Genomic DNA, 6,000 nt, shown 5'->3' on the forward strand with positions numbered 1-6,000 from the left:
GTGTTAAAATACACATTCCAGAAACCCTGTAATTGCTAGATGTGCAAGTACATACACAAAATGCATGCACACACTTTTTCCCATTGGCAATTATTTAATAGATTGTTCCTTTTGTTTTAATAAAACATTGGGATCGACATTTTAAAAATTAAATTCAATTACAAACAGTTTACTCTGACAGCAAATTGTAACGTTACCTTAAATGGCCACAAATATGCTCACAATATTCCAAGGAAAGTGACTTTAAAAAGAAAGACAAAAATCTTCTGCAAGTACTTAGTATCTCACATGTGTATCCCCCAAAAAAGTATTTTAACTGGTACTCAGTTCTGCTCCAGGGATATCCACAGAATACAAGATTATGCACCTGGCTCTGGTTTTTGCATTTTCCACCATAAAACTGCAACAAAATTCCCTCCCCCAAAAAAGAAATCATTAAAAAAAAAAATCCAACAACTTTTTCTTATTGTTTATAAAAAAAAAATCAATACAGGATAGTTAGAATTTTTCCTCAAACAAATCTTGTTGGTGGGTTTTTTTTTCTTCTCCTCTTATAAAGTCTTAAACTTGTTCCAAGTTTAGAGGTGTCTCATCATCATCATCCTCCTCCTCCTCATCATCATCACCATTGACTCCCCCGTGGAGTCACATTGATAATAATAGGTTTCCCTGAAAGATACATTGTAATCCATTCACATCCGGGCACTGCGGGCTTATAAAGAGAAGGCGCTGCGGCCGCGGCTGCTCCTCCAGACAATGACTGGGGAGGGGCGGGGCGGGAGCGAGCGGCCATAGAGTAGTAAACAGAGCGCCTAGAGAGGCACCTAAGATGGCGGCGCGTGCGGGCCACGCCTCCTCCGGGAGCGGAGGCGGGTGGTTGGGCTCAGTCTGGTGTCGCGCGTGGGGCCGAACCGTAAGGGGTCTTGAGGTTGGGGCTGTTCGCAGGCCCCGTGCTCCTGTGCGCTGCTTCTTGTTCGCTTTCCTTGGTTCTCCCTATTTTTTGTTTTTGTATTTTTGCTTTTGGGGTTTTGTTTTTTGTTTTTTTTTTTTTTTTTTACTTAGAAGTGTAGTTTCCAAAATAAATTAGGCATTACACGCCACGGATTTCCTCAGAGGAGTCAGATCCCCTGGCTCACCCTGAGGGGAGCCTGGGGAGAGGCCGCGCTGGCCCCACCAACAAAAAGAGAGCCCGGATTCTTTGGCCGTGTGGAGCCAGGCCTCTTAGCCACGCTTGTGCAACGTGGGGGAAAGGCCGCTGAACCAAGTTGTAGTTCCTGGGCTTGAAGAGGGATGAGGGTCCTCTCCTCGCCACCCCACCCCATCTTTTTCTAGGACCCTAGAGGAGAACTTTCTAAGACTAGGAGGTCTTCACTCAGAGAGGACTTGAGTTTACGAAGTCGTGGACTCAAATCGAGTTTGTACCACGAACCACTACTGACCCATCTTAGAGTTCTGGCCAAGCGGTTACCTTCTCCAGCCAGCTTTCTGGTCTGTGACTTGCAACTAAGGATGACTTTTACGAATTTCAGGGGTGAAGGGGTTAAAGATAAAGACGGAGCCACCAAAGAAGAAAACTTCCCTTTCCATCTAATTCCTCGCTGAACCAACGGATACCGCTGATCTAGTCCACGGATTTTAAAGGGAGCTTTCTCCGTTCCACCAGTGTATTAATCCTCCCCGGGAGAAAAGCGAGTAATCATAATGATGGGTTAACACTTACATAGTGGCTTCACTCTGTGCGAAACACGGTTCTAAGAATTTTTCAAATGTTGGCTGCTCTAATCGTGAGAATGACTCTAGAGGGTATTTTTTAAATATTTTTATATTATATATTTTATATACAGAGAATCAGAATCAAGCAATGCTGAAGAGCTTGACTCAGGACACTTTGGTAAATGACACAAACCTGCCTAACATTACACAACTTTATTAAGTGATAGAACCCACCTTTGAAGCCAGGCAGTCTGGGATCAGAGTCAACATTCAACCACATTCCTATACCATCTGGCAGCAGGAACCACCTAATCTCCATTTTCTGATGCAATTTTGTGGCAGTAACAGAGTTCAGATTAATTTTTAAGACCTTTAATTTATATGTAAGTTTTTAGAAAACAAGAATTAGGGCATTTATAGTTTGTTTCCTCAATATTCACACATTGTGAAGATTTCTGTCATCTATCACCATTCCATGTCCTCATCTTAAAATAAATTTTACATGTAAATACCACTTTATACTGTATTATCACTGCATTATCTGTGATTCTCAAAGTAAGCCTCTACAGGGTTATACTGAGATGATGTAATAAAAAATTCACAAACATTTGCTTAGGAGAAATATTCCACTGGTTCTACCTCTAATCAGCTCCATGACCTAAGGCTTGAGGTCAATGTCTTACTGTAAAATATACAGGCTAGAAGATAATCCCTTAAGATTCTTTCTAGTTTCTAGTTAGATTGTAACAGTCTCCCTCTCCTGAAGTTCAAGGGGAATAAAGGATCTGTCCAGGAAAAAAAGAAAAATGATACAATCAGGTCTGAAACCTAAATGCACACAACTGATTGCTACCTTTTTTTTTTTTAAGATTTATTTTATTTATTTGAGAGAGAGAGAGAGAGAGCTGGAGAAAAAGCAGAGGAACAACATTGGGAGAGAGGTAATCTCCAGCAGACTCCCTGCTCAGCATGCAGCCTGACCAGGAGTTCAATCTCACAACCCTGAGATCATGACCTGAGCTGAAATCAAGATGCTTAACTGACTGAGCCACGCAGGCACCACTAGCACACCTTTTTTTTTTTTTTTTTAAACAACACCCGACAGTCAAAAAAACCATGTAACCCCCTTCCTATATTAAAGTCAGGGACAAATGTGGATTGCTTTTGTTTTTGTTTTGTTTTTTCCCCCCTGAACTATCAGAAGAATAGATATATCTACAAAGTTATATTTAAGAAGATTGGAGACAGCTTAGAAAGGAAGACTCAATTTTGTGAAATTTGGATAAAAAGGTAAGTGCAGCAGATATGATTTGGATGTCTCTTCTAATTACAGACTCCCTTCCTTAAAAACCTGTCCATAAATCCTGATATAGAGGTAGAACTTGGTGTGGGTACTACATGATTCTTTCCTATCCCAGTCTCACCAAGCTGATTGGATCATAGAAACTAAAAGAGGAAGATTGACAGTAGTCTATGGTGAATGATAGATCTGACTTGTTGGAGTCAGCTGGCCAGGGCTGGTGCCGGGAAGCCAAGCCATGTGAGCCCTGGTTATGGGGAAACAAGAACCATGAGTAAGCAGAAACTGCTCTTTAGATAAGAAAGATTTTGAAGGTTCTGAGAAAAGCAGACAACTTGAGTCCTAGGAAGAAATGAGTAGAAATACTTTCCCAATTATTATGAGGGTCACTTTGCCCCTGTCCCTAAGATAGCTGACTTCTGCAGGGTTCCCCTTCCCCCACTGAGCTAACCTGAGTACTCTTCTGATCCTTGCCACTGAAGAATTTAGAATTTAGAAAAGCAAAAGATTCTTTAGATTTCAGCATTTCTAAACAGTCCTTAACATAAAAAAAAATAATAATAATAAGTGGTGACCACTATTCTAGAGTATAAACACCGTTCCACTTCCACATGGTAGCAATTCTACCCAATTAATTGTGCCACATAATAGTCAGGACAGTATATACAAATGTCATTCCCTTTCTACTGTGTTGTGACCTTGAGCAAATTTCACATCTTGTCAGAAGCAAAAAAAATTAACTTGTCTTCAATACTTTACATGACTGGTTAAAATCAAATGAGATGGTAGAGATGAAAGTACTCTGAAAATAACAAATTATTATGAAATGTAAGGCATCATTATATTGCATAAACTAAGTTGATGCCTAAAGATCACATTTAATTCATAGGAGTATGGAAGGAGTGGCAAATATTGAAACCCAATGAGTCACAGAAAAGGACAGACATTGAAGGGGGCTTGGACCAAACCCTTGAGTTTAGTTCAAGATTTCAAGGTCACATCACTAATGAGTTACAGAGGCAGAAGTAGCCCTCCAGTAACTGAACGCCAGTCTAGAATGCCATACCATTCCTCTTCAGATTTCATCCACTTGGATCTCCCCCAATATTGTCCATGTTAAAATAAATAAGCAGACAAAACTATACACACACTCTGCTCCTTGATGATCTCAAGAAGTTCATCCAGAAATTCAACAAATGATTTTTGAGTGCCTACCTCGTGTGAGCATTTCTTGTTTTAGGCCCTGAGGCAAATATGTAGGCCCCCCCCCCAAAAAAAAAGTCACACTGATATAAAAGTCAAGGACAGGCTTGACTGAATGGCGAAGTCACCGTGAACAAGACATGGCCTGTGGGAGCTATGTAGAAAAGGAAGGGCTATCCCAATATAAATTTAGGGCACAACCATCAAGGACCCCAGACTGGAGACCCACGGACACTGCAAGGCTGAGTCAGAAAGGCAGGACAGAAGAGGAGGGATTAGTCAGCGTGTGTGGCAGAAGCCCGCAGCTTCATGACGTATGCATAATCCCACCTACCCAGGGCCTTCGCATTTGCTGGCTCTTTCTCTTGGTGGCTCACACAACTGGTTTCTTACCATCCTTCGGGCTCAGCTTAAACCTTACCTCTTCCTAGACACCTTTCTAACCATTCTGTCTAAAGTAAGCACCACTCTTACTATTTTCTGCCACATCAACTGTATATCCTTAGTGGCACCTTTCTCATTCGCATTCATTGTTAATATGTTTACATTTAGATAGCCTATCTTCACCGTCAGACTGCAGACTCCGTAATGCAGGTACCGTAGGAATCTTGTTCACTCTATTTTCCCACACCTAATGCAATGCCTGGCACATATTAAGTATTTGATAACTATCTGTTACATAAGTGGATCAAGAACCTGTCTTTATTCTTAGGACGCACACGTTATAGTGAAGAGTATAGCTTTCATATCTTTTCAAATCAGGCTCTCTTTAAGGTTTCCTGTTAGCTTGATTTCATTGTTGGTAAATGTTGCTGGCGAATATTCAGTGGGATGTGAAACAGGCCACTGGCCCCTTGTCACCTCAATCCCAGACCCTAAAGGATTGGGTCATAGTATTGCTTCACTACTGTAACATCTTATGGATGAGACACTGAGGCTTGGGAATGCAACAAATTTCCTGAAGTCACACAGCCCCTACATGGCAGAGCTAAGATTCAGAAACAGGCCGACCATGCTTCTGTTTACAGTTCAGTGGCATGTGTCATGGCTTTAACAAGCTTAGGAAACCATATGGTTAACAAACCATAACAAACCTTCCTTATTGGACCTAGGCACACAAAAGGGCAGAATTTTTATTTTTAGCTATTTTTAGATGTTTTGGGGGTTTGGGAAAGGGAAAGGTTAAACAAACAAACAACAACAACAACAAAAACCCAAAACTTTCATTCTTAGTGTCCACAGAGTTTTGTTAAAAAGAACTCCAAAGATTTAGTGCCAGCTTTCTGGAAGATTCCCTTCTAATCATAAAACTGTTTCCTTTGCTATAGTTTGAAAATAAAGGAAAATAAGGCAGCAACAGAGTCCCAGAGGAGAAACAAAGTTGTGTATAGACCATTTGGTCTGCTCCCTGATAGTCTCATCCTCTTTGTGTGTCCTGCAGGTTTAAAAGCTCAACATGTGCAGATGTTTTCTGCAGTTGGCCATGACCTCAAGCCATGGCACCTGTCACTGAGCTAGAATGATGATCTACCTGTGTCTGGGTCTCAGCTCTTCTCTGGACTAACCACGTGATCTTGGGCAGTGGGTTGTATCTCCAAGCTTCAGTTTCTTCATCCACAACATGGGTATAATAACCTGCCAAAAAGTTATTATTACACATTAAATATAAGAGTATTAGCAGATGAACTTGGCATAGTGCTCATACAGCGACGGTAACCTAGCAGTTGTAATACACACTCTTCAGTGTCACAGTTTTCAAATTTCCGCTTCAACTCTTTAACGTT

At 41.1% G+C, this 6,000-nt stretch overlaps 1 protein-coding gene across 2 annotated transcripts in view; it reads right to left on the minus strand.

The window, feature by feature from the left end:
- Positions 1 to 326, minus strand: part of TCF4 (transcription factor 4) — a 346,933-nt gene extending 346,607 nt beyond the window's left edge. Inside the window, exon 1 of one of the 2 annotated variants that reach the window (XM_059409713.1) lies at positions 198 to 326. The gene's annotated coding sequence lies outside the window, so the exon portion shown is untranslated. The remainder of the gene's footprint in view (positions 1 to 197) is intronic. The other variant, XM_059409720.1, reaches the window with a different exon arrangement.
- Positions 327 to 6,000: the final 5,674 nt, after the last annotated feature.

This window comes from Mustela nigripes, chromosome 8 (genome assembly GCF_022355385.1).
Source record: "Mustela nigripes isolate SB6536 chromosome 8, MUSNIG.SB6536, whole genome shotgun sequence".
In the NCBI taxonomy this organism is placed as follows: domain Eukaryota; kingdom Metazoa; phylum Chordata; class Mammalia; order Carnivora; family Mustelidae; genus Mustela; species Mustela nigripes.